The 16,739-nt window shown below is 42.3% G+C and overlaps 1 non-coding gene across 1 annotated transcript; it reads right to left on the reverse strand.

Annotated features, from left to right (window-relative positions):
• Positions 1–8,906: 8,906 nt before the first annotated feature.
• On the reverse strand, positions 8,907–9,010 carry LOC111825467. The gene has a single exon (XR_002828638.1). It is a non-coding gene; the product is annotated as a U6 spliceosomal RNA (small nuclear RNA).
• Positions 9,011–16,739: the final 7,729 nt, after the last annotated feature.

A 16,739-nucleotide genomic window follows, 5' to 3' on the forward strand; every position in this document is an offset into this window, starting at 1 on the left:
TATTGTTGTCTTGGTGACTTTTTTGTTAGCCTGCCTCACCTCTGCTGTCCCTTAACTATCAGCAAATTTTAGTATGTGATAAAGTTAAGCCAACTCAACAGCCATTGCATCCAAAACTAGGATTCAGTTTGTATCTTGTGAAAAACACTTATTGGTTTTAGTAAGGACTTTTCTCTGCAAAAGAGGCATCTTAATTTTTTACTATTGAGTTTGCCAAAACTAGTTTACTAAGAAAATTTATTTTGCAGGCCTTGGTGCGTGATTTATAGGTAAGATGTAATAAAAGCAGTTTACATTTTAAAATATTGCTGAAATTCCATTCTCTCAGGCTTTGGCTTGCCTATAAAGTATGTAAATGTGTTTTCCTTTGTTTTTCTTGTTTTGTATCTTCTGTCCGTATGTCAGTAAGTTTTTCATTGCATATATTATGGTTCTAGCCGGTTTTGCTCAGTGGATAGAGCCTTTGGCCCAAAGGCTCCCGGGTTCGATTCTGTTAAGGACACGTACCTTCGTTGCAGGCTCCTCCCCAACCCGGGCCATGGTCTGGGCTCGTGCAGGAGGCAACCAGTTGATGTGTTTCTCTCACATATGTTTGTCGTTCCCTCTCTCTTCCACTCTCTCTAAAATCAATGGGAAAATATCCTCTGGTGAGGCTTAACATAAAAAAAATAATATAGTGTATATAATTATGAAGGAAGAAATGAAATTAGTGTCCATTGATAATAGTTCTTTTGGAGCACCTAAAGCACTCCTAATGAAACTATTGAATATAACTTCAAATGATAAGTGTTGGTATTTTATTTTTTTCTCCAAAATATTTGAGAGAGAGAAATACCAATGATGAGAGAATCATTGCCTAGCTGCTTCCTGCAGGCCCCATACTGGGGATCAAGCCCACAACCTGGGCATGTGCCCTGACCAGGAATTGAGCCGTGAGCTGGGTCACATTGAAGCTCAACCACTGAGCCACGCCAGCTGGGCAGTTTTGCTATTTTATAAGAAACATTCCTCTATGGTTTATGTATCATCTGGTTAATGAACTGAAAGTTTTAAGTGTACAGTGTAACATGAAATATGTATAATAAAAGTTACAGTTTTTGTAATCCTCAGATGTGCCAAGGGTATGATGTATATGAAACACGTGCCCTGTTCTTTTGACACTTTTGCACCAGAATCGTTACTTTTTAGTATTTGAAAGTTGCTAGATAAATACATTTAAGAATTCCTTTAAATTCTTTGGTCTTGGAAGCTGTTTCTCCAGACTAGTGAATTTAGGGTCAATGAATTCTGGAGAGAAATTAAAGTTAAGGTCCTTTAGTCTATCAAATCAGTAATACACGTCTGAGTATACCTGTGTTGCAAGAAATTTAGTGTCTTAGTACTAACAGTTGGATCACTGTACAAAAAAAATAACCAATGTACATTAATCTTTAGGTGGCGTCTAAGAGTCTGAGTTTTGAAGTTACCATTTTGTTTTGCTGCTCAAGTAGATACAGTCCCAGTCCCCCATCCCAGCCTTTGCTCATCCAGTATCCTGAAAGGTAGAACGTGGCTGTGAAGAAAAAAATTGCATTATTGTAATAAAGTTGTACAGATGGCATATTGCTAACTACCTAGGCGTGGGAAGGTAAATGTTGGAGGAATTGGGATAGTAATACATAGAAGTGACACTCTATATGGGTGATGGCATTTGACACAGCTTTTTTTTTTTTTTAATCTTCACCTGAGGATGTTTTTTTTCCATTTATTTTTTAGAGAAAATGGGGAGAGACATCGACTGGTCGCCTCTCACATGTGCCCCTTGGGGCTGGGACTCGAACCTGAGACCTTAAGTACATAGGCTGATGCTCTAATCACTGAGCTGAGCCGGCTAGGGCACCTTTTTATTTTATTTTTATGGTAAAATTGGTTAGATATGGTAGTCCCCTTATCCACAGGAGATAAGATTCCCAGTGGATGCCTAAAACTGGATAGTACCAAGCCCCATATATACTATTTTTTCTTATACATACATACCTTTGATATGTAAATTAGGCACAATGAGAGGTTAACAATAATAAAATAGTCATTATAACCATATTGTAGTAAGTTATGTGAATGTGGCTTTAAAGTAAAATAATGGTAACTTGAACACAAGCACTGCAATACAGGGGCAGTCAATCTGATCACTGAGAAAGCTATTCAATGACTAACAGGCAAGGAGTGTATATAGTATGGAGGTACTAGACAAAGGGATTGTCACCACCAGGCCTGGGCGAGTCATTTCATCACTACTCAGGATGCTGTGCAATTTAAAACATGTTTAATTCTGGAATTTTCATATAGTTTTGGATTGAAATCATAGAAAGCAAAACTGAGGATAAAGGGGCACTTCCATATGCCCCTGTCCCCAAGTGCTCAACAATCTTGCCTGCAATGGACAGCCGTAGGTTTGTTAGGATCCCTAGACATTGATGCATCACCACCCAAAGTAGCACAGCTTTTGAAGCTGGTGAGGGCTAGGAAATTCACGAATATCTAGGATAAAGAAATGGACTGGGCTGTTTCTGTCCTTGGTAGATACATTCCCGTTTTTAATCCTATAAATTATTTCCCAAGTGTGGCCAGAGAATAGGGACCTGTTTGGGAGTGGGGAGGAGTTGGAGACATCCAGATTAGGATTGCTTCAGAATTAAGGAATCTAGTAGGAGTGTCAGAGGGAATAGAGGGAGAAGGTAGACCCACTGTCACATTTTTACTCACCAGGAAACTGACAGCTTCAATTGTCACCCGGCAGCTTGTGACAATTGAAGCTGTCAGTTTCCTGGTGAGTAAAAAGGGGACAGTGGGTCTACCTTCATCACAGAGTCATGAAGATAGTGGATAGGGAAATGTTCTGTGAACTGTTAAAACCTATATAAATGCAGCTCAATACCTTGTTTTACTTAGCCCACCTCTCCTAAAAGGAAGAAGGCTAACCAACCTTTCTGAAGGTCTGGGCCTCTAATTAGGTGCTACGGCTACACACTCACCTGTGCATTTCCATTTGTACCCTCTGAAGTGCCGGCTTTATTAGGTCTCTTGCTGCCCCTGTCTTCAGAAAGTGTCATCTGTTGCCTCACTGGCCTTTAGCCGATGGTGCCTCGCGTTGCCTAGAAGGTTCCTCTGGTAGGCTGGATCAGAGTGCTGGCTTTGGAGCCAAACTGCTTACTAGCTTAATAAATTACTTAACCTTTCCTTATCAGCAAAATGGGGGAAATAGTAATACCTGGTTTCAGAGGATTTAAAGGATTAAATGTGTTTGGTCAAGTAAAATGCTCAGAACAGTGCGTGGCTCAAAGTGCTAAGTAAGCATTTATTGTAAAATTTGAGTACTTATTAGGGGCATACAAATGAAAATAAGCCTCTGTTCTCGTGTGAATGAAATGGGCAAGATAGACGAAACAAATACGGAGATGTACGTGCTACAGGGACCGCTAGAAAGTGAGTTTATTGGGGTCTTTGAGGACCACCTCCAGGGGAAGATTGACAACTTTCTGCCCCCCACTGTTTTCCTTTACAGATTTGGTATCAAACTGGACAAAACATTGTTCTCATACAGGCATCCCTCTCTTTAAGGCTAGCCTTTTTATCGTACATGTAACACACAGCACACCTCATTTTAATTGTTTCGCAGATGTGGCAAGACCCTTTAGCAAAGATGAATGGCTTTATTGTGTCGGTATAGAACTGAACCTGCATGTCTCCATGTAGGCACTATGTATGTTTACTGTTGCTGTGGTAACAAATCACAAACTGAAGTTACTTAAACCATAGATTTATTGTCTTAACAGTTTTGGAAGTCAGAAGTCCAAAATCTGGTTCACTAGGCTAAACCAAATTGTCAGCGGGCCTGCCTTCTGGAACTCAGGGGAGACTTAAGAAGCTGCTTGCATTGCTTGGCTCGTCACCCCTTCCTCCATCTTCAGCGTGCCATCTGTTTCCATCTTCCCATCACCTCTGGCTCTGCTCCTCCTGCCTCCCTCTCACAAGGACCCTGGTTATTACATTGGGCCACCCAGGTAATCCAGGGTAGTCTTCCCATCTCAAATACCTTAATTCTGGCTCATCTGCAAAGTCCCTGCATAAGGTAGCATGTCCTCGGGTCCCAGGAAATAGGACGGAAATCTTTGGAAGGGCCATCTTTAATCTTTAACATATGGCTCCCGGCTATATTTTTTCTTGTTCCTCGTAAATGAGAAGCTTCTAATGTAGGGTCTCGGCACTTGTAATATTGTGTCTGGAACACTGCCCTCAGGTCTGTGTACTTGGCTTTTTCATTTGGGTAAAAGGTCTCTGACACACCTCTTCATAGAATGTTTTTCTTCATAGCATCTCTTACTGTCTGATAAAACTCCGTTACCTTGTCTTTGAGTCACCTCCTTCTCTGTTCTAGTCCTTACAATGCCTGGTGCATCCCATGCCAGTTGCTGCTTTGAGTTAATCCTCTTAAAGGGCAGTAGCCATTTAAAATGATGTATCTCCAGTTGGCACATGTAGTCCTTGGGTGTTTGGATGGGGAATGGTGAAAAGAGTAGGGGCTGGATTGTGGATGTATGAGTTTTATTGTCTAGGGATAATAGTAAGTGAAAACAGAGCAACATGTTAGGAGAATATAGAGATGGTTCCACTGTGAGGATTGGAAGTTTCACATAGGTTGGTAGGATTTGGGTACCTGGTTATAAAACAATAGGAGCCAGGCCTGGAGTTGGCACAGAGCTGGGGGCAGGGGTGGTGATAGCCAAGAGGATGTGATAGCAAGACTTAAAAGCAGCCAGTTAATGAACATTTGATCACGAATTGAGTGGAGTGTACATTTAATGCACATAATCATAGGTCCGTGGTTCTCCACTTCTGAGTGCAGCCCCAGAACTGAGTTCCTAATTGGTTTTGACTCCAAATATTTTCCCCTGGCTATTCCTCTAGGTAAATATACCACTATCCCTATGAAACCATATTACCAGGGCTAAATTTGCAGCCTATTGTGGGGTCAGGAGTACAGCTAAGGTCCTGTGCAGGTCAGGGTGCTAGGCAGGCTTCCTTGCTAGGGAGAGGACACATGTAAGCCTTCACCAAAGAACCCAGACAAAGGAAGCCTAGAACATGGAATTCCGGCGGAGGGGGGAGGGAATTCGGTGTGATTCTGTCACTTACCCTAGACGGGACTAGTCAGGTATTACTGGGGTGTTTGAAAGGTCCAGACTCATCAGTACTCTGGGACCCTGGTAGTTTGAATCTTAAAAATGCAACTTAGGACTGCGCATCGCCGGCCTTGTCCAACTGCCCACCACCCACCCTGAAGCTGGGTGTACTTTTCCTGCCCCTATGACCTTGTTTCAGGACTGATTCGTTCACCAGCCTTGTTTCGCCACCGTCCCCAACTCCGACCCCTTTATCTGTGACCCCGGGGGCGGGGTAGGGTGTCTCCCAGCTGCCCAAGCACCCTCCTAGCTCGGTTCCCAGAGGGACGGCAGGGATGGCGGCGGGCGACAGCAGGGAGGGCAGCCGGAAGCTCCAGGCGCCTGGCAACGGGGGCGCGTCTGGCCGGCAGGGCTGCAGCCTCCGGGCCGCTGTGGGCTGGGCCGGGCGCTCCCCTCTCCTGAGCATCATCGGGCTGCGGGCAGCCCAGCATGTTCGCCCCGAGAGCGGCGACCCCGTTAGCTTGCGGCGGCCCTTGCGGCGGCCTGGCCGGCCCAGTCCCGCAGTGCCCCGCCGCCGGCTCCCGAGCTGCCCGCTGCCCCCGCTGGTCCCAATGCCCCCAATGCCCCAGACTCAGATCTGGGTGCCACCACCCTGGGCCCGGCAGGCGAGGAAGCCCCTTCACCCCATGGAGCTGCTGACACAGTGAGTGTGGGCGGCCTGAGGGCCCAGGGACCTTGCCCGACCTCCTCCCGGGAAGGGAGAACTAGCCTTGCGAGGCACGTGGGTCACTCCTAGAGTTCTTTTCCAGGGGACCAGGCAGGGAGGCCAGGGAGGGCGGGGCTGAGATGGGAGCGAGCGAAGCCAGGGAGGACCACCACCTGATCTGTACCTTTGCGCCCCCACCCCCTTTCCGGAACAGACCAGCACCCTCAGCCATCCCGCCAGCAGACGCACGCGCGGTGCAGGGGGGGTGTTTACTGTCCTCCACCGCACATGCACGGGGCCACGTGGATGGAGCAGGTTTGCGACGCCAATTGTGTTTATTAGAAAGCTCTGGCCCCATTTTCATTGCGGATTTTGCTTTGTACCATTTCTGATTTACCTGTAATTTGAGCTGATTACTGTTTTCATGCGGGGTTGAAAATACTACAAGAGATTTGTGTGATGCTCGGCGTCTGTTCTGTACCGGCCACTTCCCCTACAGCCTTTTGGGATGAGACATGAAAACTGTGGAGCCTCTTTCTAGACAAACCAATTTTGCACCCATTTCTGGGCATTGTGTGTCCTCCTCATCTTACTGACTTTTCCCCTCCGGAATCCTTGCTCTTCATCTTACTGACTTTCTACTCACGTTGCTAATGGTGAGTTAAGTCTCCAGTTACAATGGCTTTCCTTCAAAAATACTTCTGACATTTCCTTTTTAAGTTCCTACATTTTTGAAATTGCATCATAATATCAATGGAATCATGTATGGATTCCTTTGAGAAATTACCTTTTTCACTTATGAGGATATGGTAGATGCCTATCATATCTTTTATATAGGTCGGCATTGAATATTTCATAGATGTATCATATAGATAGATGTGTGATCATGTGGTATAGATGTATCATAATCTATATAACCATCTTGCATTAAGGTTGGTTCCAACTTTTCCTTATTACAAACAGTGAACATTCTTACCCCTGGGAATAGTTCTACAAAGTTAATTTCTTGAAGCAGAATTGCTGGGTCAGGTATATGTACACTAAAAAATGTTGGTGGAATCTTGCCTTCTTAAAAGTCTTTACATTGACATTTCCATCAGCAGGCTGTGTTTGGAAAAACCTATGTTTATCATTTAAAAACAAAACAATAGCTTTCACTTGCTGAGTGTTTATTACATGTCCAGTGCGGCTTTGAACACTTTGCACATGTTTTAGAATTAATCCTGGCTGGCGAGGCAGAGTGGAGTGGGGCATTAATCCTCACTAATACAATGCAAATCACAGGCACTATTATTTTCTTTTCTTCATGATCCTATAGTTATGCAGCTATTAAAGGGCAGAGTCAGAGTCAAGATTAGAATCCAAGTTCTTTTTATTCCAGTGCTTGTGTTCTTTGTTGGATCAGTAACGGAATTGTTTCCTTGAGTTGTTTGGGGATTAGATGTGATTGTGTATTTGATGTTACAGTATTACTGATAGTTCTTTTCTCTGCTTCTATCGAACTGGACATGGTCCAGAACTTCCTGTGATTCTGATTCCTCTGTGTCCTCTGCCTCTCCACTCACTTCTCTGCCTTTTCTTTATCTTTCTGCCTTGTGTATATTTTGAGGAAATCTGGCTTGCTTCTCTCTCTCAAATCTCCTTTGGCAACTTTAGTCTCCGGCCTCACTTCTCACCAGTAAATAGATAACTTAAATTTTTCATCTCCCAGCCAAACCTATAGTCTTCAACTCCTGTAGCTTAAACCCAGGTTAAAGCTCTACCTGGAGGTTCTAGCCCAGGGGTGGGCAAACTTTTTGACTCAGGGGCCACAATGGGTTCTTAAACTGGACCGGAGGGCCGGAACAAAAGCATGGATGGAGTGTTTGTGTGAACTAATATAAATTCAAAGTAAACATCATTACATAAAAGGGTACGGTCTTTTTTTTTTTTAGTTTTATTCATTTCAAACAGGCCGGATCCAGCCCGCGGGCCGTAGTTTGCCCACGGCTGTTCTAGACTCATGGTATCTAAAACAGTTCCTTGTCCTCCACCCCCGGGCCAGCTCTTTCTCTTTGAATTTAATTCATGGTTCCATAATTCTTAGTCAACCTAGAATTTTAAATCCCTTTTCTTTAAATCACCTTAAATCCCTTTTCTTTGCTGAACCTCCTAAACTCAATCAGTCGTTAATAGTGCATTCTCACTGCTGCTACTCTAATGTAAGCACCCTGGGCTATTGTATTAACTGTCTCAGCCTCTGCCACAGCTCAGTGCAAGGCCCTTCTGTGCCCTCCCATTGCTCCGGGAAGAAAGCACAAACTGCATTCGGATGTGTCTGTGATCTCCCCCCACTCCCTTCACCCCCCACCTCTGGTCTATCAGTTCATTGTTTCTCAGGATGCCTTTACCTGAACCATGTCTCCATTTTCCATGGCATCTTTTCACACCTGTATCTTTCCAGGAATGTCATTACCCACATTTCTGCCTGTTTGAATTTTATATAAATGTCATTTTCTAGTGTCTCCTAAGTCTTGAACCTCCTTGTGAAGGTCACATCTCCTGTCTTTTAACTCCTCTAATATGAGGCGTTATGTATGTATCACCCCTTGGGCTGTGATTTCACACTTCGCCTCATGTTGTAGCTGTATGAATGGCTATTGTTTTTCCTTTAGGACAGGAAATTCTGTGAAGGCAGGATCTCTATTTAGTTTATCTTTGTGTTTATGAAGCACCTGGCACACTCATGTGCACGTAGTACATGCTTAGTGAATATATTTGAGTAGGTGAGCTAATACATTCACTTGGGAATAAAAGATTGCATGTATTAGTGTATTGTTAGCTATAGTCACAAACAGACCTCAACATTTAAGTGATCTAACATATAGAGTGCGTCCTCATTTATCTCATGTGCACGTCTTTGGGATGTGGGAGGAACATGGAAGACCTAGAGAAAACCCACGCATACATGGGGAGAATGTGCAAACCCCACACAGACAGTGGCCCCAGCCAGAATTGAGTTGTTTTTTTCATTTACAAAGCAACTATTCCCTCCCCCCAAAAAAAATATGGAACGCTTCACAAATTTGGGTGTCATCCTTGTGCAGGAACCATGCTAATCTCTGTATCATTCCAATTTTAGTATATATGCTGCTGAAGCGAGCACACAAAACGACTTTAAACAAAATGATGCTACTAGAGCACCTGGCGTTCCTGATCAGCAGGCTGCTTTCTTCCCATAAGTAGTAGGATCCAGGCTCTGCCATTCACGAGCAATTTGCTCTTGTCTAGTTGCAGCCAGCAGAAAGGGAAGGAAAGAGTGTGGAGAAAGCAGACCTGCTTCATAAAAGCTTCCTGCATAAAGGAAGCTTGCATTTTCTCACATTCCCATCTCAGGGAGGCAGCCACTTCCCAGGAACAGCTCTGTTCTCCAGAGGAGCAAGAATTCTGGTAGGCATGCAGCCTGTTCTGCCACAGTTCATTTCTTCTTATCAAAACCTGTGGCACTTAGCTTGACGTCCTTGCTTAAAATCAGAAGCAAAACTCTCCGACTCGCACACTCAGGGTTAGCAAAGGCTCTGTAGTACCACAGCTTTATCATGAATAGTTATCACAATGAACTATAATCATTTACTTTTTCCCCTCAGTACACTATAGGCTTTTGCATCTTCACCATTTTTGTACTTCAGCTTCTAGCACAATGACTGACATGGATAAATAAATAACCAGCTTTCTTAATGAATCTATAGCTTGTCTTGGTGTTTACTTGATAATTATTTTGGTTTAAACAAAGCTAAAATTCAAGATAATCTTACCATCTGCTGTTTGATGTTTGGATTATTTTCAGCCTTTTTTCTTTTTATTATAAAAATACAGAATTTGACATTCTTGAAGATAAATATTGTGTGTGTCAATGATTATTCCTTTAGGATTAATTCCTGGAAGTGAATTTCTGGGTCAGACGTACATAAAATTTTAAGGACATACATATTGCTATCTGGAAATGCTATAAAAATGCATTTACTAGCCCTGGCTGGCATGCTCAGTGGTTAGAGCGTTGTTTTGTGCAGGGTTGATTTACGGTCAAGGGCATATATCTGGGCTGCAGGTTTGATCCCCACCTCCAGTTGGGGCATGTGTGGGAGGCAACCAATCAATGTGTCTCTCTCACACTGATGTTTCCTCTCCTCCTCTTCCCCCCTCCCTTCCACTCTCTAAAAATCAATGGAAAAATATTCTCACTCCTTGGGTGAGGATTTAAAAAATGCATATACTAAAACCTATGAGAGTGCCTAGTTCCTTGAAACCCATCTTACACTGTTGAGTAGTACAGAAAAAATTCTTGCCATTCGTTTGGCAAAAGTTACAGCTCATTATATTGCTTTTATTGTAGTACTACTGAGGATGAACTTTATTGACCATTTCTATTTTTTTTTTCTGTAACAAGTTACCTATTCTTTAATAAATATACTTTCTATAGGGTTCATTTTAATTTTTATTCCTAAGTATCCTTGTACATAAAATAAATTCTTCAGTTCTTTATGTCTTCATTCGAAAAATTATTCTGGGAACTTCTGGGCAGAGTGAGCTGACATGAAGAAGACTCCATTCTGCCTCATTATATCTCCAATGTGGGGTAAATATAATAAGGTAACTTATGGATAGGTGGCTGGGCTAGGAAGCAAGAGAAAGAAATGCCCAGGTGCCATACATGAAGGCATGTTCACCTAGGAAGCCACTGTTGAGCATCTGCCGAAAGCTGGGAATCACAAAGGAATACTGTTCCCATTACTATGACTGCATCACAAATTCCTCCAAAACGTAGTGGAAAACAACCACTGGCTGTGCTCATGGATTCTGTGGGTCAGGAATCTGGACAGTGCACAGGACGGTCAGCATGGCTCTGCCTCCCCACGTCTGGGGCCTCCAGTGGAGGACTTGAAGACTTGGGGCTTGTTCACTCCTGTGTCTGTGGTTGGTGCTGGCTGTGGACTGAGACCTTAGCTGGGGCCTCTTCCTACCACCTGGCCTCCTCACAATATGGCGGCTGGGTTTCAAAGGTGAGTATTCCAAGAGAGAGCCACGTTTATGAACTCGCCTTGGCAATCACACAGGCACTTTGACTACATCGTATTGACTGAGGAAGTTAGGTTCAGGGAGAGAAACAGACTTCACCTCTTGAAGGAGGAGTGTCGACATTACACAGAAGGAAGAATGTGTGGGGATGGATATGTATTAGTGCATTCTTCCTTGAAAAACACAACCAGCCACAAGAACCTTGACATTGAGATGGTAACCAGAAAAATGCCCTCCATTGGTCTGAGGAGGCTGCAAGGAAGCTGGCCATCCACTTGCACTAGGAAAAGAGTCAGCTACTAGACGGAGCTTCAGATCCTGTACAGCACACGTCTGAGGCCTGAATCCATATTACTTCATGGTTAAGGGATCCCAATCCCAAAAATGGACATATTAACTGGCACCTCTGAAACCCAGGTCCAGGCAGAGACGCATGGAAAACCTCTCTGCAGCGAAGTTTCTGCAGCTCAGGGACCATGGAGTCCTATAGACAGCAGTCTTTCCAAAGATGAGCTCACACGTTTACTTCATACAAACTACATAAGGAAGTGGACCACAAGGAAGGAGACTTGGCAGATTTAGCAAATGGGAGATTTGTATCCCTAAACTAAAAAATGATGGACATGATGGGAAAAATTAGATTTATAATATTCAAGGAGATGAAGGTGTGGAAACCGTAAGGCAAGAACTGGGCAGTATGGAAAAAAAATAGGCGACGTCTAGGGTTGCATGTTCTATTTTGCTGATTACATTCTGTGATGTCAGGTAGTAGGTGCCTTTGTCTCCTATATGTCCTCTAAATCGGTAGTTCGATCTGAAACACATGGCAGGCTGGGTTTGTCCCGGGGAACATAGTTTGCTGACCCCTGGATTAAAGTTTGGGGGACCAGTAGTTCAATATTCACTAATTCATTGTTAATGTTGACTTTATAAACTGTATCAATCTTGAGTAATGAGAATCAACTTTACTTATATTGTATGTTATCTGTAATAAACTTTGTTCATTTGTTTTTTTAATGTCTATCTCTCTCGCCTACGTTTCAGGAGAACAGGGACCCCATCTGGTTTGGTTCATTTTTACATCCTTGTTGTGTAACCTATGATTGTCATTCATCACATTTTTGTTAAGTGAATAAATGAATGGATGGATAAATAATGAATAGAGAACATTTAACATTTTCTATTTCTAAACTAGGTGAAAAAATAATATAAAATTTAAAATATTTGGAATATTTTAATTAAAAAATATTTAAATGCACCCTTATTTTGAAGTGCCTTTGAAAATATAGTAATTATTTTATAGCTCTTTGTTTTAAGCAGTTAGTTCAACTCAATCCCTTTAATTTGAGAAAGCATTTGTTTTTTTTTCTTTTTTTAAAAATATATTTTTTATTGATTTCAGGGAGGAAGAGAGAGAGATAGAAACATCAATGATGAGAGAGAATCATTGATTGACTGCCTCCTGCATGTTCCCTACTGGGCGGATCCAGCCTGCAACCCGGGCATGTGCCCTTGGCCGGAATCAAACCCGGTACCCTTTAGTCCACAGGCTGATGCTCTATCGACTGAGACAAACCGGCCTAGGGCTTGAAACCGGTTTCGGCATTGAGTGAGTTTTTTATGACCTGCCCTAGAACATAAGTACTTTGTTCTTTTTATTATCTCTTTCTACATGTGTTTTTTTTAAACAGTCTTTTTTTGGTCCTATAAAGTATCCTTAATTTTTCTTTTTCCACCAGAATTAGTTGGGAACCTTGTTTTCAGGAAACATCAGATCAAAAACATTTGTGTGTTTTTAAAAATTTATTATTTCAGCACATTCCTTAAGTTGTACATTCTTGCAGCTATGGGCTTTTCCTCCCTAACTTTTTATTATGGAAAATTTCAAACATACACAAAAATGTAGAGATAATAGTGTAATGACCCGTCGTGTATTTATTGTGTGAACTTTTTAAAAATATTCAATTTTAAGAAACATTTCTCTTGATCTTATTGGCTATGATGCCCTGAGAGGCATTTACTGGTATTGCTAGTCCCTGACAGTTTCTTTTGTCCTGGAGGGAGGCTTCTAAGGAGAGAAGGGCCTACCTTGGAGCAAAAAGAAAGCGGTCAGGTCACCATCACCTTTACAAGGAAAATGAAAAGCAAGTTCCTAGCAGGGAGTCAGGATTGTGATTTTAGTAGTCTGTCAAGAATTTGGAAATTTAATTGCTCCCTATTTTAGTTCAGACTTGTTGTCATTTTCATTATTGTTGTTGACCTTCTGGTTGTCTTGTTTGCTCATCTTTGGTAATAAACGCTATGAAATCAAGGGAGTTCAAGAGCATCAAAGAAAGAAGGAGCCCCTCTTCTTCCACCGCTGCTGGGAGGGAGGACAAACCCAGTGTGGGAAGCAGTGTGAGCCTCTGAGCTACTGGAGGGAAAGCCGGTGGCTCAAAGCAGAGGACAGTGGCTCCGAGGAGAGGACGGGGTGGGTCCCGTTGGGGATACCCATGTGGGCCCGTGGCATGGTGCTGAGGTTGAGCTTCTCTCATGGCTGTCCCTGCGTTTCCTAATGCTCTTCACGCCCCCCTCCTCATCTTTCTCCCCCCACCCCCGTAGCCCATAATGATGTGGTTTCTACCCTCACCTTTAACTCCAGCACTGCCATTTCAAAGGGCCCAAGATCTCACCACCAAGTCCGGTCTTTCCCCCCTTTATTCTCATCCCATTTCTCACTTCCCAATAAGTAACCTCTCCTGGTTTTCTTTTTAATTAAAAAAAAATTTTTTTTTTATTGATTTCAGAGAGGAAGGGAGAGGGAAAGAGAGATATAAACATCAATGATGAGAGAGAATCATTGAATGGCTGCCTCCTGCATGCCCCCTACTGGGGATAGAGCCCACCCCCAAGCATGTGCCCTGACCAGGAATTGAACCATGGCCTCCTGGTTCATAGATCGATGCTCAACACTGAGCCACAATGGCCAGGCTAACCTCTCCAGGATTTGACACAGCTGCTTAATAGGAGATGCTAACCTCTCACCACTCCAAGGCAGTCTTCGTGCCTACCCTCCTTTCTTCTCTCTTCTCTTTTTCCCTCTTCCTCCTCCTTCCCTCTTCTCTCACCTTCTTCCCTCTCTCCTCCCACATTCTCCCCTTTCCCTGCTTCTTGCTGCCCACCCATTTGTGGGGATGCACACACGCCACGTTGTCTCTCATTTCATATCTTTTCCCATGTTTCCTTTGCTAGGACCCTGTGTTGTTTTCCCTTATAGCACTTTCTACACTGTGTCACCCGTTCCGTGTCTGTTTGCTGGATTCTGAACTCCTCAGGGGCAGGGATTGCTCTGTTTATCATGTTTCTCCAACGCCTTGCACAATTCCTGACGCAGAACCAACCTTTGGGAAATATTTTGTATGAATGAATGAGCACAGCTGAACCTGGGTACCTGTAATCCTTTTGTTGTGAAGACTGGAGAAAATGAACATAAAAGGCCGGGCAGGGAACATGGGATAATAAGGCATCTGGTGAATTGTCACTGCCGTGCTTGTCGTCATTGTCCTGAGTCCGGGCCGCGCCTTGCTCACAGTGTACCCTCTTCAGCTTCACAGCTATGATTGAATTGAATATACAGTGCATAAGCTAGATGCGTGACTAGTTGTTCTTCTGTGTCCATGTTTAGAATAAAAGTAATGGCTATCTTGAGGGCATGCTTATTTTCTATCTTGAGGGCATGTTTATTTTCCATGGAGCATAGAAATTATTTTTTTTAGGCAGAAATGCATTTTATATTTTATTGTGGTAACACAACATGAGATTTTTAAGTGAGCAATACAGCATTGCTATCTGTAGGCCCAATGTCACAGGGCAGGTCTCTAGAACTTACTCATCTTGCATCACTGAAACTTCATCCCTACCAATTAGCAACTCCCCACCCTGAACCCCAACCCCCTGCCCAGCCTCTGGCAACCACCAGCCCATGCTTTTATAAGTTTGACTATTTTAGGTACCTCATATAAGAGGAATCATGCAGTTTTTGTCCTTCCATGACCATCTTATTTCACTTAGCAAAATATCCTTAAGGTCCATCTGTATTGTATATTTCAGGATTGCCTTCTTTTTATGGCTGAATAATATTCCATTGTTGATCTCTACCTCTTTTTTTTTTATTCCTTCGTCTATTTTTCAAAAATATTTTTTTATTGATTTCAGAGAGAGGCAGGGAGAGGGAGAGAGAGGTTTTCTCCACATGTTGGCTATTGTGAATAGTGCTGCAGTGAACATGGAAATACTAATACTTCTTTGAGATACTGATTTCAATTCTTTAGGCTAAATACCCAGCAGTAGGATTCCTAGAGTCTATGGCAGTTCTATTTTTAACTTTTTGAGGAACCGCCATACTGTTTTCCATTTTGTATTTCCACCAATAATGCCCAGGGTTTCAATTTTTCTACATCCTCACCAGCACTGCTATCTTAAAAATTTTTTTTCAATAGTAGCCATTTTAACAGGTGTAAGGTGATATCACCCTGTGGTTTTTATTTGCATTTCCCTGGTTGTTAGTGATGTTGAGTGTCTTCATATGCTTATTGGCCATTTGTATGTATTCTTTGGAGAAATGTCTATTCAAGTCTTTAGCCCATTTTTAAAATAGGTTATTAGTTTGTTTTATTTACTAGAGAGTTGTAGGAGTTCCTTACATATTTCTGTCATTAACCCCTTTTCAGATATATGATTTGCAGATATTTTCTCCCATTCTGTAGATTGCCTTTTCACTCTGTTTCCTTTGCTGTGCACAAGCCTTTAGCTTGATGTAGTCCACTTGTCTGTTTTTGCTTTTGTTTCCTGTGCTTTTTGGTGTTATAATCATAAAATCATTGCCAAAACCAATGTCATGAAGCTTTTCCCCTATGTTTACTTCTAGGAGTTTTATAGTTTCAGGTCTCAGGCTTAAGACTTTAATCCACTTTAAGTTTATTTTTGTGAATGGTGTAAGAAAGGGGTTCAGTTTCATTATTTTGCATGTGGATATCCAGTTTTCTCAACACAATTTGTTGAAGAGACTGTCCTCTCCCTATTGTGTATTCTTGGCACCCTTGTCAAAGATCAGTTGATTACATATGTGCGGATTTATTTCTGGCCTGTGTGCTGGTCCATTGCCTCCAGCTTTGATCTTCTTTCTCAAGATTGTTTTGGCTATCTGGGGTCCTTTGTGGTTCCATATGAATTTTTAAATTGTTTTTACTATTTTTTTAAAAATACCATTGGGATTTTGGTAAGGATTGCAGTGAATTTGTAGGTCATTTGGGTAGTATGGATATTTTGACAATATTAAGTTTTTGAACCTATGACCATGGAATATCTTTCCATTTATTTTTTTCTTTAATTTCTTTAATCAGTTTTTCAGTGTATAAGTCTTCACTTCCTTAGTTAAGCTTATTCCTACGTATTTTATTTAAATGATGCTATTGTCCTTAGCCAGTTTGGCTTGGTGGATAGAGCATCGGCTTGCAGAATGACGGGTCCTGGGTTTGATCCTGGTCAAGGGCACATGCCCAGGTTGTGGCTCAATCCCCAGTAGGGGGTATGCAAGAGGCAGCCAATCAATGATTCTCTCTCATCTTTGATGTTTCTATCTCTCTCTCCCTCTTCCTTTTTCTCAGAAATCAATAAAAATATATATTTTTTAAAATGATGCTATTGTTTTCCTAATTTTATTTTTAGATAGTTTGTTGTTGATGTATAGAAATACAAGTGATTTTTTTTGTGTGTTGATTTTGTATCCTGCAACTTTACTGAATTCCTTTATTAGTTCTAACTTTTTTGTTTTGGTGGAG

Source organism: Myotis lucifugus, unplaced genomic scaffold, assembly GCF_000147115.1.
Source record: "Myotis lucifugus unplaced genomic scaffold, Myoluc2.0 scaffold_27, whole genome shotgun sequence".
Lineage (NCBI taxonomy): Eukaryota > Metazoa > Chordata > Mammalia > Chiroptera > Vespertilionidae > Myotis > Myotis lucifugus.